Genomic DNA, 20649 nt, shown 5'->3' with positions numbered 1-20649 from the left:
ACACACGCAAATGTTGGCACAGGCCTTTGTGCATGGACTGAGACAGCCAATCAGGAAACCACTGATAGTGGCTAGGCCCGAGAACAGGTCAATAGCAGTGGACTGACCCAGCAAAACGGGTTATGTGCGCCTGGGAGACTGTTTATTGCCAATTGTTACCAAAACTGCTGCCATTATAGCGCCACAAAGAGTGTGAAGAAGGAAACGGGTGCCATGCTGCTGAGAACGCCGGAAGGGGAGCCAGAGGTGAAGACGCTGCAAAGTGCCGAACGACACACCGGAAGAACTGCTGCAGACTCTGGAGAGGAGTCACCAACCTCAATAAGGTTAGCAAAGGGGAGAAGCTATGCCAAAGGAGGGGGAAGAAGTAATGGCAGATGCGGCCGTAGCCCCTGTAATGCCCCAAGACCTTGGGTTGGATGCAGCCACCGGTCTCATGGCACCCCCGGGCCTCGCCAGGGACGCACCTGCAGGCCCCATCTTACCACCGCAGCTTCAATCAGCAGGCTGGACCCCGCTGCTGCTACAGTGTCCATCATGCCGTTGTCCACAGTAGCCAAAGGGATTGAGTCCCAACCAGGAGTGCAGAAGACAGCCCCTCTCATGGTGACCACTGACCTGGAAGGGCAACCACAAAGACAGAGGAAGTGTCAAGTGTTACATCTATGGCAAGTTTGGCCATTTCTGGAACCAGTGCAGAGCACCCATGCAACCCAAGAGTTGGTCCAGAGAAAAAGGTCAAGGAAGAAGTACAGAAGGCAGTGAAGTAATAATAATAATAATAATCTTTATTTATCTGGCGCCAACATATTCCAGTTACAGTTTAACAGTTTCAAACACAAAAGTCATAAGTAACAATGTTAACAATACAATAATTAAAGCAAAATAAGACGACCCTGCTCGTGTGAGCTTACAATCTACAATGAGGTGGGGGAGATGCAAAGTACAGGTGTGTATTTACAATGATGTATTTACAATCATGGTCCAGCCATCTTCAGGGGTTGGGGAATAGATGGGAGATAGTGAATGGACTACACACACACACAAACATAAAATGACTTTGATTAGTGAACGTGATAGGCCGCTCTGAACAAATGTGTTTTGAGCGAGCGCCTAAAACTATGCAAATTATGGATGGCCCTAATATCTTGGGGTAGAGCATTCCAGAGGATTGGCGCAGCACGGGAGAAGTCTTGGAGTCGGGAGAGGGAGGTCCGGATTAGTGCAGAGGTTAATCGAAAGTCATTTGCAGAGCGCAGTGGTCTGTTAGGCTGATAGACAGAAATGAGGGAGGAGATGTAAGGGGGTGCCGCACTGTGGAGAGCTTTGTGGGTGAGTACCCTGTCAATGGGACAGGGGTAAGCAAGCCAGGTCTGCAAGACACTACGCTCCTGACATTTAAAACCCCGTCTGCAGGACCAGTACCTCAAATTGCCCTGAAAGTGGATAGCGTTGTCAGTAGTGTTGAGCATTCCGATACCGCAAGTATCGGGTATCGGCCGATATTTGCGGTATCGGAATTCCGATACCGAATTCCGATACTTCCCGCGTATCGGATACCGGAATCGGAAGTTCCCAGAATTCAAACAGAACGCAGCAGCCAATGAGGAATGATTGGAAGTGTGGGCACATCCTGTTTAGCATGGTGGGCCTGTAAGTACTGGCAAGGCTGTGATTGGCTGCTGAAATGATGTCACTCTGCACTATAAAAAACGCTGCCGCCATTTTGCGCTCACTCTGCTGTGATTTCAGTTAGGGACAGGACGCTGTGTTCTAACTGAGGGCCAGTTGAGCTAGCTAATTGCTTTATTTTCCTTTCCAAAGGCTAATTTAGCAAAACGCTGTGTGTTCTTCACTGTTCACCTTGCTCTTGCCTTGCAGCGCTGTTTTAACAGCGTTCTGCAAGGTCTCTGTGTGTGTGTGTGTGTGCAGCTCACTCTGTAGTCTGTGTGCAGCCATATACCCGGTTGTATTCAGCTCAGGGGGGGTTCACACTGCCTCACACAGTTGTCCTTTTTTGCTCATAGTGCAGCCTGCTGCACATTTTTTCTCAAATTTCCTATTAGTGTTTTTCCACCCGTCTCCAGCTAAATTGTGGAAAAACACTACATAGGATAACCTAGAGGGGGGTTTTTGGGCCTTGCAGCGCCGTTAACGGCTGTCTGCACGGTCTCCGTGTGAGCCCAGCTCGCCCTGTAGTCTGTGTGCAGCCATAGCCGGTTGGATTCAGCTCAGGGTTCGTTACTGGCTCATACCTTGAGAAAAATTTTCCTTTCTTTCAAATAGTGCAGCCTGTTTAAAAATTTAAAAAAAAATTCCCTATTAGTGTTTTTCCACCCGTCTCCAGCTAAATAGTGGAAAAACACTACATAGGATAACCTAGAGGGGGGGTTTTGGGCCTTGCAGCGCCGTTTACGGCTGTCTGCACGGTCTCCGTGTGAGCCCAGCTCGCCCTGTAGTCTGTGTGCAGCCATAGCCGGTTGGATTCAGCTCAGGGTTCGTTACTGGCTCATACCTTGAGAAAAATTTTCCTTTCTTTCAAATAGTGCAGCCTGTTTAAAAATTAAAAAAAAAATTCCCTATTAGTGTTTTTCCACCCGTCTCCAGCTAAATTGTGGAAAAACACTACATAGGATAACCTAGAGGGGGGTTTTTGGGCCTTGCAGCGCCGTTTACGGCTGTCTGCACGGTCTCTGTGTGAGCGCAGCTCGCCCTGTAGTCTGTGTGCAGCTATAGCCGGTTGGATTCAGCTCAGGGTGCTTTACTGCCTCATACCTTGAAAAACAATTTCCTTTTTTTCAAATAGTGCAGCCTGTTTAAAATTTAAAAAAAAAATTCCTATTAGTGTCTTTCCACCCGTCTCCAGCTAAATAGTGGAAAAACACTACATAGGATAACCTAGAGGAGGGTTTTTTGGCCTTGCAGCGCCGTTTACGGCTGTCTGCACGGTCTCTGTGTGAGCGCAGCTCGCCCTGTAGTCTGTGTGCAGCCATAGCCGGTTGGATTCAGCTCAGGGTGCGTTACTGCCTCATACCTTGAAAAACAATTTCCTTTTTTTCAAATAGTGCAGCCTGTTTAAAATTTAAAAAAAAAATTCCTATTAGTGTCTTTCCACCCCGTCTCCAGCTAAATAGTGGAAAAACACTACATAGGATAACCTAGAGGAGGGTTTTTTGGCCTTGCGGCGCCGTTTACAGCTGTCTGCACGGTCTCCGTGTGATTTAAACTAGCTCTGTAGCCCGATCTGCACACAAAAAAAAGTAAAGTTCACCAAACACAACTTAACACTTGTGTAGGCCACATTTGAAAAATAATAAAGTTTAGTCCACACTTTACAACATTAGTGTTTCTTACACCTGTTAGAAGGAGCATTTCAGGAATAAGCACGCTAAGGCCTTAGTACTTTTCTGCTTATCTTTATCTGTCAACCAAGATGAAGAGGGCAGGGAGTAAGGCACGTGGGCGTGGGCGCGGAGCAGGGAGAGGAGCAGGGAGAGGACGTGGTGATTCTGTGCCTGCTGCGGGCGCCGGTGACTCGTCGTCACTCAGTTTCAGCAGGGAACAGTCCTTCATGCACAGCTTTGTCGGAGAGCGCCGTGCACCGCTGCTGCGTGAAGACCAAATTGAAGCCGTTGTCGGGTGGATGGCAGCTAACGCCTCGGCATCGACTTCAGTTAGTGCCACATCCTCTCAGGCACAGAGTACTGGAGAGCAGCCATCTGTCTCTTCACCACCTGCCAAATTGGCCAGGCAGTCAGAGAGCCCAGGACAGGAGCCGTCTCTACTTCTGTTCTCTGAATCTCTTGGCTTGGAAACAGGGGGCCAGCCAAGCAGCATTGGAGAAATGGAAGAAGAGGCAGTGTGCAGTGATGCCCAACAGCTTTTTCTCTCTGACTCTGAAGAGGCAGGTGGGCCAGTGCCTCCGGTGACCACAGCGCAGTACGCATATGATGATGAAACTCAGGTGCCGCTTTCTGATGCGTACTGTGCTGCCGAGACTACCCAGGAGGAGCAGTTGGTGGCAGAGGGTAGTGGAGATGATGAGGTCCTTGACCCATCGTGGCGTGAGGAACAGGAAGGTGGTGGGAGCAGCTCTGAGGAAGAGCTTCCCCTTACGGGCCAAAGAGGGAGAGGGAGGGGGAAGACTGCGGAGCCTGTAGCCTCCACTTTGGCACCCGTTAGGAGCCTGTCTCTTTCCAAAGCCAAAAAGGGCGCTCCCGAGACTTGCAGTGCCTGGTCCTTTTTTGACACAGTTGCAGATGACATTTGTTTTGTCAAATGCAAGCTGTGTCATCAGAAAGTAAAAAGAGGTAAAAGTGTCAGCAACCTCAATACCACAAATATGTGGAAACATGTGCGGACCAGGCACGCGGTGGAGTTACAGAAACACAGTGAAGACGTAGGCCAACCAACAGCGGCAGCTACCACCTCTTCATCTCGTGTTGCCTCTTCCTCCACTGTTGTCCAGAGACCTAGTGTAATTCCACCCACAGCACCACCTTCCCAGTCATCCTCACACTCCCAGTCTACTCTACAGCCATCGGTAGTACAGGCATGGGAGAAAAGGCGGGCATTCTCGGCCAACCACCCCCGAGCACAGGCTCTGAATGCAGGCATTGCCAAACTGTTGTCCCTGGAAATGCTCTCGTTCAGGCTCGTGGAGACTGACAGCTTCCGTGACTTGATGGCATTGGCAGTCCCACAGTACAAGGTGCCCAGCCGCTTTTACTTCAGCAGGCAGGCTGTCCCTGCCCTGCACAGGCATGTTGAGGCAAACATAAAACATGCGCTACTGAACGCCGTCAGTAGCAAGGTCCACCTCACCATCGATGCGTGGACCAGTCAGCATGGACAGGGGCGATATGTTTCCCTCACTGCCCATTGGGTTAATGTTGTTGAGCCAGGTACAGATCGTGCGAGTGGCGCAGGACGTGTCCTGCCCACTCCAAGGATTGCAGGAATCCAGTCTGTACGCATCGACTCCTCCTCTTACACCAGTTCCTCAGATTCCTCTCTGCAGGATCCGTCACAGTCCACCTCCACATGGACCCGTGAACGTTTACCTATGACCGACATGAGCACAGCCGTGGCCAAACGTCAGCAGGCCGTCTTGAAACTAGTTTCATTGGGGCATCGAAGCCACACAGCGCAGGAGCTCTGGAATGCCATCAAGCAGGAGAGCGATGTGTGGTTACTGCCAGCGAATCTCCAGCCAGGCATGGTAGTGTGTGACAATGGCCGAAATCTGGTGGCAGCTTTGGCCCTTGGCAACCTCACTCACATCCCATGTCTGGCACATGTGCTCAATTTGGTTGTGCAGAGTTTTCTGAGGGACTATCCGGATCTTGATGCCCTGCTGCACAAGGTCCGCCTAGAGTGTGCTCACTTGCGGCGTTCCAGCTTGGCCAGATCCCGCATTGCTGCTCTGCAGCGCCGATTCCGCCTTCTGGAACACCGCATCATATGTGACCTACCTACCCGGTGGAATTCCACGTTACATATGTTGGAGCGGTTGTGTGAGCAGCAGCAAGCAGTTATGGAGTACCAGCTGCATCAGGCGCAAAGAACTCGCAGTCAGCGCCGATCAGACTTCACAACCACAGAGTGGGCCACTATGAAGGACGTCTGCCAGGTTTTGCGTCCTTTTGATTATTCCACGCGGATGGCAAGTGCAGATGATGCACTAGTCAGCATGACTGTCCCCCTTATCTGCCTGCTTCAGCAAACTTTGCAAGGGTTAAGGGATGATGTTGTGGAAGAGGTGGAGGATGAGGAGTCACCTTTTCCATCAGCTTCTGGAGAGTCAGCGTCACGTGGTTCCTCACAAAGCGGTACGCAGGGGCCAATTTGTGAGGAGGATGAGGAGGAGTCAATGGAGGAGGAAGAGCTCCGTCCAGAGGAGGGAGCGACACAATTGTCCAGTGGTCAGTGTGTACAGCGAGGGTGGGGTGATGACGAGCGGGCAGAGATCATGTCTCAAGCAGGGGACAGCGTTTCTGGGCCAGTTGGCACTCTGCAGCACATGGTGGATTTCATGCTGCAGTGCCTGAGAAACGACCGCCGCATCGACCACATTCTCAACATGCCTGATTATTGGGTGTTCACCCTCCTCGATCCTCGCTACCGGGACAACGTCCAAAACCTCATCCCTGCGTTGACCCGGGAGCGTAAATTGCGGGAGTACCACGACACACTGGTGAATTCCATCATCTTCTCCTGTCCAACTGAGAGGAGTGCTGCTAGTGCTTTACAAAGCAGCTCAGTGCGTCGAGGCAGTGGGGGAGGCTCTGCCCAAAGAGGGAGCAGAAGCAGTGCCTCTGCCCAAGGCAAGCCCAGTATGGCACAACTCTGGCACACTTTTGTGTGCCCGCCCCAAATGTCTACACCATCACCGGCGGCTCCAGTCAGCAGGAGGCAACGGTTCCATCAGATGGTGACAGACTACATGGCTTGCCCTCTTACTGTACTCCCAGACGGCTCTTCCCCGTTCAAGTTTTGGGTCTCTAAGCTGGATACATGGCCAGAGCTAAGCCAGTATGTATTGGAGGTGCTGGCTTGCCCTGCGGCTAGTGTCTTATCGGAACGTGTCTTTAGTGCCTAACAGACCGTTGCACCACACCAAATTATGTCAGAAGACAGGCAGCGCTAATTGGGCATGGCCAAGGGCTAACAGAACAGCGCAGGCTCCGTGACAGCTTAAAACAACGCTGAGGAGGCAGCGCACGGCACCAAGGGGATAGGAATGTCAGCTGTGCTGTGTCCCATTACGAAGGAAATTCGCACCTCCGGGACGGTTTAACGGTATAAGGGGACACATTTTTAGTGTTTACTTCGGTGTTTGCAAGGAGCATAATTAAAAGAACCACCTTTTCCTTTTGCATCGTTAGTGCTGCACAAGATGGCTCTTTCAGCTACAAACGTCTTGGGGGGGGTTAAAGGTTCCCTTTCAACTTGCTCCAATCAGGCTTCGGCCTACACTCTGTTCCTCTGCTCCTCCTGCTGTCCCTGGGCTCTAACACCGCCAGTTGGTGCCTGGAAGTGCTGTGTGCACAGTCAACAGTCGCTCCTCTGTTATTGGGGTTCAGTAACGTCAGCTGATCCCCAGCTGTGTGTGCGGCAATACCTCCAATCTGCTCCTCCTGCTGTCCCTGGGCTCTAACACCGCCAGTTGGTGCCTGGAAGTGCTGTGTGCACAGTCAACAGTCGCTCCTCTGTTATTGGGGTTCAGTAACGTCAGCTGATCCCCAGCTGTGTGTGCGGCAATACCTCCAATCTGCTCCTCCTGCTGTCCCTGGGCTCTAACACCGCCAGTTGGTGCCTGGAAGTGCTGTGTGCACAGTCAACAGTCGCTCCTCTGTTATTGGGGTTCAGTAACGTCAGCTGATCCCCAGCTGTGTATCCGGCAACGTGTCATGCGACCGCCACGCTGGCACAACTAAAATGTAAGGGGACCTGTCCCTCCCCCCCCCTAGGCGTTTGTTACTGAAAGAGCCACCATGTGCAGCACTATTACTGCACAAGGGAAAGGTCGCTCTTGAAATTATGCTCCTTGCAAACGCTGAACTACACACTCATGTAATGTGTCCCCTCACACCGTCCAACCGTCCCGGAGGTGGGACTTTCCTTTGTAATGTGACGCAGCACAGCCGTCATTGCTACCCCCTTGGCACCGTGCGCTGCCTCCTTAGCGTTGTTTGATTCCGTCATGGACCCTGCGCTGTTATGTTATCCCTTGGCCATGCACAGTTTGCGCTGCCCGTCCTCTGACATCATTTGTTGTCGTCCTGGCTGCGCCTGTGCGTCCACGCTGCCCGAAATCACACCTCGCAGTGTCGTCTAATGTGATCCCACAGTGGGCCTGGTATCCATGGCCATGCGCAGTGCATATACTAGCCTCTCACTCCCCTTCTTCACGCTTCTTCAGACTAGGCGGCGTCAGCTGATCCCTAATAGCATGCCATGGTCGTGACGCCGCACAGTCTGAAGAAGCAGGAAGGAGGTGAGTGAGAGGCGATGATATGCACTGCGCATGCCCATGGATCCCTGGCCCGCAGTGGGACTACATTAGATGACACTGCAAGGTTGGATCTAGGGCAGCTTGGACGCACAGGCACTGCCAGCCTGACACCTACATGATGTCAGAAGACGGGCACCGCTAACTGTGCATGGCCAAGGGATAACATTACAGCGCGGGCTCCGTGACAGAACCAAACAACGTTGAGGAGGTGGCGCCCGGCACCAAGGGGGTTGGAATGACGGCTGTGCTGTGTCACATTACAAAGGAAAGTCCCACTTCCGGGATGGTTTGACGGTGTGAGGGGACACATTATATGAGTGTGTACTTCAGCGTTTGCAAGGAGCATAATTTTCGGAGCCACCATTTTCCATGTGCAGTATTACTGCTGTACAAGATGGCTCTTTCAGCAACAAATGCCTGGGGGGGGGGGGGGGGGGGTTAAAGGTTCCCTTTCAACTTGCTCCACTGCAGGCTTCGGCCTACACTCTGCTCCTCTTTGATTCCCTGGGTTTCAACACTGTCAGTTGCCACCTGGAAGTGTTGTCTACACAGAAAAAACACTAGGTGATGTGTCAGTGGGGTTCAGCACCGCCAGCTGTTCCCCTGCTGTATAGTCGGCAACGTGTCCAGCACAAGCCACGCTGGCACAACAGAACAAAAGCTGCCACCAGTGCAGGCTTCGGCCTACACTCTGCTCCTCTCCTCCTCCTGCTGACCCTGGGCTCAAACACCGCTAGTTTTTGCCCGGAAGTGCTAGCTGCACAGAGAAAAACACCAGCCAATGTGTTAGTGGGGTTCAGCACCGCCAGCTGTTCCCCTGCTGTGTAGCCGGCAACGTGACCTGCAAACGCCACGCAGGCACATGAACTGAAATTAAAGGGAACCTGGCCCCACCCCCACAGGTGTTTCTATGTATAACAGCCACCTAGTACAGCAGTACTGCTGCATTTGTACAAGGTGGCTGACTTTTTCTCCTTGCCCACGTGGAACTCAACACGTACAAAATGTGTCTCATTGAGACCATTCCACTGTCCTTGAGGTGTGACTTTCCTTTCTAATGATACGCAGCACCCCCCTTGGTAGCGTTTCCCGTCTTTTGTCATCATGGTTAGCTGGCTGCGCCTGTGCATCCTCCCTGCTAGAAACAACGCCCCTCGTTGTCATATTTATTTTGTCAGCGAGGGTGTGGTTTATGGGCACGAGCAGTGCATATGTTCGCCTGTCTTAACTCATCTCCTTCCGCCTTCTTCAGACTGTGCAGCCTCCTGGCCGTGGTAGGCGATGAGGGATCAGCTGAGGCCGCCCAGTCTGAAGCAGGTGTAAGGACATGTGTGAGCGGCAAGCCTATTTACTGCACAAGGCCACGAATCCCAGCCACGCAGTGTGATTTTTTGAAAACACACTGTGGGTCTGGGATTCATGTCCATCGCTAACCGCAACGGCCGACATGAAATGAGGTCAGAAGACAGGAAGCGCTCACAGCGCATGGCCAAGGGATCACAATAGCGCAGACTCCTGTACAGCAAATAACAATGCTCAGGAATCTGCGCCCAGTACCTAGGTGCAAATTTTGACACCTGTGCTGCGTCTCCTTATAAAGACAAGTCACGCCTCCACAACTGTTTGACAGTATAATGGGCTAAATAGTGTACATGTTTTATTCAGCGTGTGCAAGGAGCAAACTAAATAGAGCAACCTTTTACTTGTGCAGCATTAATGCTGCACAAGGTGTGGCTCTTGTACCTTGCAACACCTGAGGGGGGGTTAAAGGTAACCTTTGAAATTGGTTCAACTAGGCTTCGGCCTACACTCTGCTCCTCTCCTCCTCCTTCTGACCCTGGGCTCTAACACCGCCAGTTTTTGCCTGGACATGCGATCTGCACAGAGAAAAACACCAGTCAATGTGTCAGTGGGGTTCAGCAACGCCAGCTGTTCCCCTGCTGTGTAGCTTGCATCGTGTCCAGCACAAGCCACGCTGGCACAACCGACCAAAAGCTGCCAACAGTGCAGGCTTCGGCCTACACATTGCTCCTCTCCTGCTCCTGCTGACCCTGGGCTCTAACACCGCCAGTTTTTGCCCGGACATGCGAGCTGCACAGAGAAAAACACCAGTCAATGTGTCAGTGGGGTTCAGCAACGCCAGCTGTTCCCCTGCTGTGTAGCTTGCATCGTGTCCAGCACAAGCCACGCTGGCACAACCGACCAAAAGCTGCCACCAGTGCAGGCTTCGGCCTACACATTGCTCCTCTCCTGCTCCTGCTGACCCTGGGCTCTAACACCGCCAGTTTTTGCCCGGACATGCGAGCTGCACAGAGAAAAACACCAGTCAATGTGTCAGTGGGGTTGAGCAACGCCAGCTGTTCCCCTGCTGTGTAGCTTGCAACGTGACCTGCAAACGCCACGCAGGCACATGAACTGAAATTGAAGGGAGCCTGCCCCCCACCCCCAGGTGTTTCTATGTATAACAGCCACCTTGTACAGCAGTACTGCTGCATTTGTACAAGGTGGCTGACTTTTTCTCCTTGCCCACGTGGAACTCAACACGTACAAAATGTGTCTCATTGAGACCATTCCACTGTCCCTGAGGTGTGACTTTCCTTTCTAATGATACGCAGCACCACCCTTGTTAGCGCTGCCCGTCTTTTGACATCATTGGTTAGCTGGCTGCGCCTGTGCGTCTGCCCTGCTCGAAACAACGCCCCTCGGTGTCTTATTTTTTTGGACAGCGAGGGTGTGATTGATGGGCATGTGCAGTGCATATGTTTGCCTGTGTTCACTCATCTCCTTCCGCCTTCTTCAGACTGGGTGTCCTCATGGCCGCGGCAGGCGATAAGGGATTAGATGAGGTCGCCCAGTCTGAAGCTGGTGTAAGGACATGTGTGAGTGTCAAACATATTTACTGCACAAGGCCACGAATCCCAGCCACGCAGTGTGATTTTTTGAAAACACACTGTGGGTCTGGGATTCATGTCCATCGCTAACCGCAACGGCCGACATGAAATGAGGTCAGAAGACAGGAAGCGCTCACAGCGCATGGCCAAGGGATCACAATAGCGCAGACTCCTGTACAGCAAATAACAAGGCTCAGGAATTTGCGCCCAGTACCTAGGTGCAAATTTTGACACCTGTGCTGCGTCTCCTTAAAAAGACAAGTCACGCCTCCACAATTGTTTGACAGTATAATGGGCTAAATAGTGTACGTGTTTTATTCAGCGTGTGCAAGGAGCAAACTAAATAGAGCAACCTTTTACTTGTGCAGCATTAATGCTGCACAAGGTGTGGCTCTTGTACCTTGCAACACCTGAGGGGGGGTTAAAGGTAACCTTTGAAATTGGTTCAACTAGGCTTCGGCCTACACTCTGCTCCTCTCCTCCTCCTTCTGACCCTGGGCTCTAACACCGCCAGTTTTTGCCTGGACATGCGATCTGCACAGAGAAAAACACCAGTCAATGTGTCAGTGGGGTTCAGCAACGCCAGCTGTTCCCCTGCTGTGTAGCTTGCATCGTGTCCAGCACAAGCCACGCTGGCACAACCGACCAAAAGCTGCCAACAGTGCAGGCTTCGGCCTACACATTGCTCCTCTCCTGCTCCTGCTGACCCTGGGCTCTAACACCGCCAGTTTTTGCCCGGACATGCGAGCTGCACAGAGAAAAACACCAGTCAATGTGTCAGTGGGGTTCAGCAACGCCAGCTGTTCCCCTGCTGTGTAGCTTGCATCGTGTCCAGCACAAGCCACGCTGGCACAACCGACCAAAAGCTGCCAACAGTGCAGGCTTCGGCCTACACATTGCTCCTCTCCTGCTCCTGCTGACCCTGGGCTCTAACACCGCCAGTTTTTGCCCGGACATGCGAGCTGCACAGAGAAAAACACCAGTCAATGTGTCAGTGGGGTTCAGCAACGCCAGCTGTTCCCCTGCTGTGTAGCTTGCATCGTGTCCAGCACAAGCCACGCTGGCACAACCGACCAAAAGCTGCCACCAGTGCAGGCTTCGGCCTACACATTGCTCCTCTCCTGCTCCTGCTGACCCTGGGCTCTAACACCGCCAGTTTTTGCCCGGACATGCGAGCTGCACAGAGAAAAACACCAGTCAATGTGTCAGTGGGGTTGAGCAACGCCAGCTGTTCCCCTGCTGTGTAGCTTGCAACGTGACCTGCAAACGCCACGCAGGCACATGAACTGAAATTGAAGGGAGCCTGCCCCCCACCCCCAGGTGTTTCTATGTATAACAGCCACCTTGTACAGCAGTACTGCTGCATTTGTACAAGGTGGCTGACTTTTTCTCCTTGCCCACGTGGAACTCAACACGTACAAAATGTGTCTCATTGAGACCATTCCACTGTCCCTGAGGTGTGACTTTCCTTTCTAATGATACGCAGCACCACCCTTGTTAGCGCTGCCCGTCTTTTGACATCATTGGTTAGCTGGCTGCGCCTGTGCGTCTGCCCTGCTCGAAACAACGCCCCTCGGTGTCTTATTTTTTTGGACAGCGAGGGTGTGATTGATGGGCATGTGCAGTGCATATGTTTGCCTGTGTTCACTCATCTCCTTCCGCCTTCTTCAGACTGGGTGTCCTCATGGCCGCGGCAGGCGATAAGGGATCAGATGAGGTCGCCCAGTCTGAAGCTGGTGTAAGGACATGTGTGAGTGTCAAACATATTTACTGCACAAGGCCACGAATCCCAGCCACGCAGTGTGATTTTTTGAAAACACACTGTGGGTCTGGGATTCATGTCCATCGCTAACCGCAACGGCCGACATGAAATGAGGTCAGAAGACAGGAAGCGCTCACAGCGCATGGCCAAGGGATCACAATAGCGCAGACTCCTGTACAGCAAATAACAAGGCTCAGGAATCTGCGCCCAGTACCTAGGTGCAAATTTTGACACCTGTGCTGCGTCTCCTTAAAAAGACAAGTCACGCCTCCAAAACTGTTTGACAGTATAATGGGCTAAATAGTGTACGTGTTTTATTCAGCGTGTGCAAGGAGCAAACTAAATAGAGCAACCTTTTACTTGTGCAGCATTAATGCTGCACAAGGTGTGGCTCTTGTACCTTGCAACACCTGAGGGGGGGTTAATGGTAACCTTTGAAATTGGTTCAACTAGGCTTCGGCCTACACTCTGCTCCTCTCCTCCTCCTGCTGACCCTGGGCTCTAACACCGCCAGTTTTTGCCCGGACATGCGATCTGCACAGAGAAAAACACCAGTCAATGTGTCAGTGGGGTTCAGCAACGCCAGCTGTTCCCCTGCTGTGTAGCTTGCATCGTGTCCAGCACAAGCCACGCTGGCACAACCGACCAAAAGCTGCCACCAGTGCAGGCTTCGGCCTACACATTGCTCCTCTCCTCCTCCTGCTGACCCTGGGCTCTAACACCGCCAGTTTTTGCCCGGACATGCGAGCTGCACAGAGAAAAACACCAGTCAATGTGTCAGTGGGGTTCAGCAACGCCAGCTGTTCCCCTGCTGTGTAGCTTGCAACGTGACCTGCAAACGCCACGCAGGCACATGAACTGAAATTGAAGGGAGCCTGCCCCCCACCCCCAGGTGTTTCTATGTATAACAGCCACCTTGTACAGCAGTACTGCTGCATTTGTACAAGGTGGCTGACTTTTTCTCCTTGCCCACGTGGAACTCAACACGTACAAAATGTGTCTCATTTAGACCATTCCACTGTCCCTGAGGTGTGACTTTCCTTTCTAATGATACGCAGCACCACCCTTGTTAGCGCTGCCCGTCTTTTGACATCATTGGTTAGCTGGCTGCGCCTGTGCGTCTGCCCTGCTCGAAACAACGCCCCTCGGTGTCTTATTTTTTTGGACAGCGAGGGTGTGATTGATGGGCATGTGCAGTGCATATGTTTGCCTGTGTTCACTCATCTCCTTCCGCCTTCTTCAGACTGGGTGTCCTCATGGCCGCGGCAGGCGATAAGGGATTAGATGAGGTCGCCCAGTCTGAAGCTGGTGTAAGGACATGTGTGAGTGTCAAACATATTTACTGCACAAGGCCACGAATCCCAGCCACGCAGTGTGATTTTTTGAAAACACACTGTGGGTCTGGGATTCATGTCCATCGCTAACCGCAACGGCCGACATGAAATGAGGTCAGAAGACAGGAAGCGCTCACAGCGCATGGCCAAGGGATCACAATAGCGCAGACTCCTGTACAGCAAATAACAAGGCTCAGGAATTTGCGCCCAGTACCTAGGTGCAAATTTTGACACCTGTGCTGCGTCTCCTTAAAAAGACAAGTCACGCCTCCACAATTGTTTGACAGTATAATGGGCTAAATAGTGTACGTGTTTTATTCAGCGTGTGCAAGGAGCAAACTAAATAGAGCAACCTTTTACTTGTGCAGCATTAATGCTGCACAAGGTGTGGCTCTTGTACCTTGCAACACCTGAGGGGGGGTTAAAGGTAACCTTTGAAATTGGTTCAACTAGGCTTCGGCCTACACTCTGCTCCTCTCCTCCTCCTGCTGACCCTGGGCTCTAACACCGCCAGTTTTTGCCCGGACATGCGATCTGCACAGAGAAAAACACCAGTCAATGTGTCAGTGGGGTTCAGCAACGCCAGCTGTTCCCCTGCTGTGTAGCTTGCATCGTGTCCAGCACAAGCCACGCTGGCACAACCGACCAAAAGCTGCCAACAGTGCAGGCTTCGGCCTACACATTGCTCCTCTCCTCCTCCTGCTGACCCTGGGCTCTAACACCGCCAGTTTTTGCCCGGACATGCGAGCTGCACAGAGAAAAACACCAGTCAATGTGTCAGTGGGGTTCAGCAACGCCAGCTGTTCCCCTGCTGTGTAGCTTGCAACGTGACCTGCAAACGCCACGCAGGCACATGAACTGAAATTGAAGGGAGCCTGCCCCCCACCCCCAGGTGTTTCTATGTATAACAGCCACCTTGTACAGCAGTACTGCTGCATTTGTACAAGGTGGCTGACTTTTTCTCCTTGCCCACGTGGAACTCAACACGTACAAAATGTGTCTCATTGAGACCATTCCACTGTCCCTGAAGTGTGACTTTCCTTTCTAATGACACGCAGCACCCCCATTGTTAGCGCTGCCCGTCTTCTGACATCATTGGTTGGCTGGCTGTGCCTGTGCGTCCGCCCTGCCCGACACAACGCCCCTCGTTGTCTCATAAATTTTGACTGCGAGGGTGTGATTGATGGGCACGAGCAGTGCATATGTTCCCCTGTCTTCACTCCCCTCCTTCCACCTTTTTCTGACTGTGCGGCCTCATGGCCGCGGCATGCGATAAGGGATCAGCTGAGGCCGCCCAGTCTGAAGCAGGTGTAAGGACATGTGTGAGCGGCGGACATATTTACTGCACAAGGCCACGAATCCCAGCACCGCAGTGTGACTTTAGGAAAAGGCACTATGGGTCTGGGATTTATGGCCATCGTTAACCGCACCGGCCAACATGAAATGAGGTCATGAGACGGCCTGCACTAACAGGGTATTGCCAAGGGATAACACAAGAGCGCAGTTTCCTGTACTGCAAATAACAACGGTAAGGAATCTGCGCCCAGCACCTAGGTGTAAATTTGTACACCTGTGCTGCGTCTCCTTAAAAAGACAAGTCACGCCTCCACTACTGTTTGACAGTATAATGGGCTAAATAGTGTACGTGTTTTATTCAGCGTGTGCAAGGAGCAAAATTAAGAGAGCAACCTTTGACTTGTGCATCATTAATGCAGTTCAAGGTGTGGCTCTTGTACCTTGCAACACCTGAGGGGGGGTTAAAGGTTACCTTTGAAATTGGTTCAACTAGGCTTCGGCCTACACTCTGCTCCTCTCCTCCTCCTGCTGACCCTGGGCTGTAACACCGCCAGTTGTAGCCTGGAAGTGCTAGCTGCACAGAGAAAAACACCAGCCAATGTGTTAGTGGGGTTCACCACCGCCAGCTGTTCCCCTGCTGTGTAGCCGACATCGTGTCCAGCACAAGCCACGCTGGCACAACCGACCAAAAGCTGCCACCAGTGCAGGCTTCGGCCTACACTCTGCTCCTCTCCTCCTCCTGCTGACCCTGGGCTCAAACACTGCCAGTTTCTGCCCGGACATGCTAGCTGCACAGAGAAAAACACCCACCATTGTGTCAGTGGGGTTCAGCACCGCCAGCTGTTCCCCCGCTGTGTAGCCGGCATCGTGTCCAGCACAAGCCACGCTGGCACAACTGACCAAAAGCTGCCACCAGTGCAGGCTTCGGCCTACACTCTGCTCCTCTCCTCCTCCTGCTGACCCTGGGCTCAAACACCTCCAGTTTCTGCCCGGAAGTGCTAGCTGCACAGAGAAAAACACCAGCCAATGTGTCAGTGGGGTTCAGCACCGCCAGCTGTTCCCCTGCTGTGTAGCCGGCAACGTGACCTGCAAACGCCATGCAGGCACATGAACTGAAATTAAAGGGAACCTGGCCCCACCCCCACAGGTGTTTCTATGTATAACAGCCACCTTGTACAGCAGTACTGCTGCATTTGTACAAGGTGGCTGACTTTTTCTCCTTGCCCACGTGGAACTCAACACGTACAAAATGTGTCTCATTAGAGACCATTCCACTGTCCCTGAGGTGTGACTTTCCTTTCTAACGACACGCAGCACCCCCATTGTTAGCGCTGCCCGTCTTCTGACATCATTGGTTGGCTGGCTGTGCCTGTGCGTCCGCCCTGCCCGACACAACGCCCCTCGTTGTCTCATATATTTTGACTGCGAGGGTGTGATTGATGGGCACGAGCAGTGCATATGTTCCCCTGTCTTCACTCCCCTCCTTCCGCCTTCTTCTGACTGTGCGGCCTCATGGCCGCGGCATGCGATAAGGGATCAGCTGAGGCCGCCCAGTCTGAAGCAGGTGTAAGGACATGTGTGAGCGGCGGACATATTTACTGCACAAGGCCACGAATCCCAGCACCGCAGTGTGACTTTAGGAAAAGGCACTGTGGGTCTGGGATTTATGGCCATCGTTAACCGCACCGGCCAACATGAAATGAGGTCATGAGACGGCCTGCACTAACAGGGTATTGCCAAGGGATAACACAAGAGCGCAGTTTCCTGTACTGCAAATAACAACGGTAAGGAATCTGCGCCCAGCACCTAGGTGTAAATTTGTACACCTGTGCTGCGTCTCCTTAAAAAGACAAGTCACGCCTCCACTACTGTTTGACAGTATAATGGGCTAAATAGTGTACGTGTTTTATTCAGCGTGTGCAAGGAGCAAAATTAAGAGAGCAACCTTTGACTTGTGCATCATTAATGCAGTTCAAGGTGTGGCTCTTGTACCTTGCAACACCTGAGGGGGGGTTAAAGGTTACCTTTGAAATTGGTTCAACTAGGCTTCGGCCTACACTCTGCTCCTCTCCTCCTCCTGCTGACCCTGGGCTATAACACCGCCAGTTGTAGCCTGGAAGTGCTAGCTGCACAGAGAAAAACACCAGCCAATGTGTTAGTGGGGTTCAGCACCGCCAGCTGTTCCCCTGCTGTGTAGCCGACATCGTGTCCAGCACAAGCCACGCTGGCACAACCGACCAAAAGCTGCCACCAGTGCAGGCTTCGGCCTACACTCTGCTCCTCTCCTCCTCCTGCTGACCCTGGGCTCAAACACCGCCAGTTTCTGCCCGGACATGCTAGCTGCACAGAGAAAAACACCCACCATTGTGTCAGTGGGGTTCAGCACCGCCAGCTGTTCCCCCGCTGTGTAGCCGGCATCGTGTCCAGCACAAGCCACGCTGGCACAACTGACCAAAAGCTGCCACCAGTGCAGGCTTCGGCCTACACTCTGCTCCTCTCCTCCTGCTGACCCTGGGCTCAAACACCTCCAGTTTCTGCCCGGAAGTGCTAGCTGCACAGAGAAAAACACCAGCCAATGTGTCAGTGGGGTTCAGCACCGCCAGCTGTTCCCCTGCTGTGTAGCCGGCAACGTGACCTGCAAACGCCACGCAGGCACATGAACTGAAATTAAAGGGAACCTGGCCCCACCCCCCCAGGTGTTTCTATGTATAACAGCCACCTAGTACAGCAGTACTGCTGCATTTGTACAAGGTGGCTGACTTTTTCTCCTTGCCCACGTGGAACTCAACACGTACAAAATGTGTCTCATTAGAGACCATTCCACTGTCCCTGAGGTGTGACTTTCCTTTCTAATGATACGCAGCACCCCCCTTGGTAGCGCTGCCCGTCTTCTGACATCATTGGTTGGCTGCCTGTGCCTGTGCGTCCGCCCTGCCTGAAACAATGCTCCTCGTTGTCTTACTTATTTTGACTGCGAGGGTGTGATTGATGGGCACGAGCAGTGCATATCTTCGCCTGTCTTAACTCATCTCCTTCCGCCTTCTTCAGACTGTGCAGCCTCATGGCCGCGGCATGCGAGAAGGGATCAGCAGAGGCCGCCCAGTCTGAAGCAGGTGTAAGGACGTGTGTGAGCGGCCAAAATATTTACTGCTCAAGGCCACGAATCCCAGCACCGCAGTGTGACTTTATGAAAAGGCACTGTGGGTCTGGGATTTATGGCCATCGTTAACCGCACCGGCCAACATGAAATGAGGTCATAAGACGGGCAGCTCTAACAGGGCATTGCCAAGGGATAACACAAAAGCCCAGACTCCTGTACAGCAAATAACAACGCTCAGGAAGCTGCGCCAAGCACCAAGGCGTTATTTGGGACACCTGTGCTGCATCTCCTTAAAAAGCCAAGTCACGCATCCACTACAGTTTGACTGTAGAATGGGTTAAATTGTGTACGTCTTTCATTCAGCGTGTGCAAGTAGACAAATTAATAGAGCAACCTTTCACTTGTGCAGCATTAATACTGCACAAGGTGTGTCTCTTGTAGTTTGTAACACCTGAGGGGGGGTTAAAGTTTTCCTTTGAAATTGGTTCAACTAGGCTTCGGCCTACACTCTGCTCCTCTCCTCCTCCTCCTGCTTCACCACGGGCTCTAACATCGCAAGTTTTTGCCCGCAAGTGCTAGCTGCACAGAGAAAAACACCCGCCATTGTGTTAGTGGGGTTCAGCAACGCCAGCTGTTCCCACACTGTGTAGCCGGCAAAGTGTCCTGCAAACGCAACGCTGACACAAAGCTGCCTCCAGTGCAGGCTTCGGCCTACACTCTGCTCCCCCTGCTTACCCTTTGCTCAGCACCGCTAGTTGGGGCTCTAGGAAGACAATCTTTAAGAGGCAACGCATCTGGGTTCCAGCACCGCCAGCTGGTTCTCGGCAGTGTTTTTGTCACTGGTACTCCCTCGTGCCAAACCTGGTTCCAGCACCGTCAGCTGTTTCCGGGTAGTGTCAAGCTCACTGAGACGCCTATGCTTGCCCCGTCGTGTTGCGGTCGGGTTAGCCTACTCCAGGGTGCCTCCAGTTTAGGAGCTTCCTATGTGGGCTGCGTGAACTGGTAGTCAAGGCTGGTTCTGTAGTGCCAGTAGGCCCAGCTCCCCCTGTAGGACTGTTGGGGTTCGGTAACTGCGGCTGCCTTGCGGCCTAGCTGTTCTCTCCTCTCCTGTGGGCCTTGGGGTCCACCACCTGGTTCCAGCACCGTCAGCTGGTTCCAGGCCGAGCCTTTGGCTTAGGTGCCTCCTCCTGGGTATCCGAGTTCCGCCAACGTCAGGCGGTCCTTGGTAGTGCTTTTAAGCGCGGGCACCTACAGCTTAGTAACCGGGTTCCAAAACCGCCAGCTGGTCCTCGGTCGTGCCATTGGCTCTTGCACACTGGGGCAACGCATCTGGGTTCCAGCACCGCCAGCTGGTTCTCGGCAGTGTTCTTGACACAGGTACTCCCTCGTGCCAAGCCTAGTTTCAGCACCGTCAGCGGTTTCCGGGTTGTGTCAAGCTCAACGAGACGCCTATGCTTGCCCCGTCGTGGTGCGGTCGGGTTAGCCAACTCCAGGGTGCCTCCAGTTTAGGAGCTTCCTATGTGGGCTGCGTGAACTGGTAGTCAAGGCTGGTTCTGTAGTGCCAGTAGGCCCAGCTCCCCCTGTAGGACTGTTGGGGTTCGGTAACTGCGGCTGCCTCGCGGCCTAGCTGTTCTCTCCTCTCCTGTGGGCCTTGGGGTCCACCACCTGGTTCCAGCACCGTCAGCTGGTTCCAGGCCGAGCCTTTGGCTTAGGTGCCTCCTCCTGGGTATCCGAGTTCCGCCAACCTCAGGCGGTCCTTTGTAGTGCTTTTAAGCGTGGGCACCTACAGCTTAGTAACCGGGTTCCAGCACCGCCAGCTGGTCCTCAGTCGTGCCATTGGCTCTTGCACACTGGGGCAATGCATCTGGGTTCCAGCCCCGCCAGCTGGTTCTCGGCAGTGTTCTTGACACAGGTACTCCCTCGTGCCAAGCCTGGTTTCAGCACCGTCAGCTGTTTCCGGGTTGTGTCAAGCTCACTGAGACGCCTATGCTTGCCCCGTCGTGGTGCGGTCGGGTTAGCCAACTCCAGGGTGCCTCCAGTTTAGGAGCTTCCTATGTGGGCTGCGTGAACTGGTAGTCAAGGCTGGTTCTGTAGTGCCAGTAGGCCCAGCTCCCCCTGTAGGACTGTTGGGGTTCGGTAACTGCGGCTGCCTCGCGGCCTAGCTGTTCTCTCCTCTCCTGTGGGCCTTGGGGTCCACCACCTGGTTCCAGCACCGTCAGCTGGTTCCGGGCCGAGCCTTTGGCTTAGGT

The sequence above is a fragment of the Ranitomeya imitator genome, chromosome 1 (genome assembly GCF_032444005.1).
Source record: "Ranitomeya imitator isolate aRanImi1 chromosome 1, aRanImi1.pri, whole genome shotgun sequence".
NCBI classification, from domain to species: domain Eukaryota; kingdom Metazoa; phylum Chordata; class Amphibia; order Anura; family Dendrobatidae; genus Ranitomeya; species Ranitomeya imitator.
The sequence above is the reverse complement of the archived record's forward strand: the minus strand, read 5'-3'. Positions refer to the sequence as shown.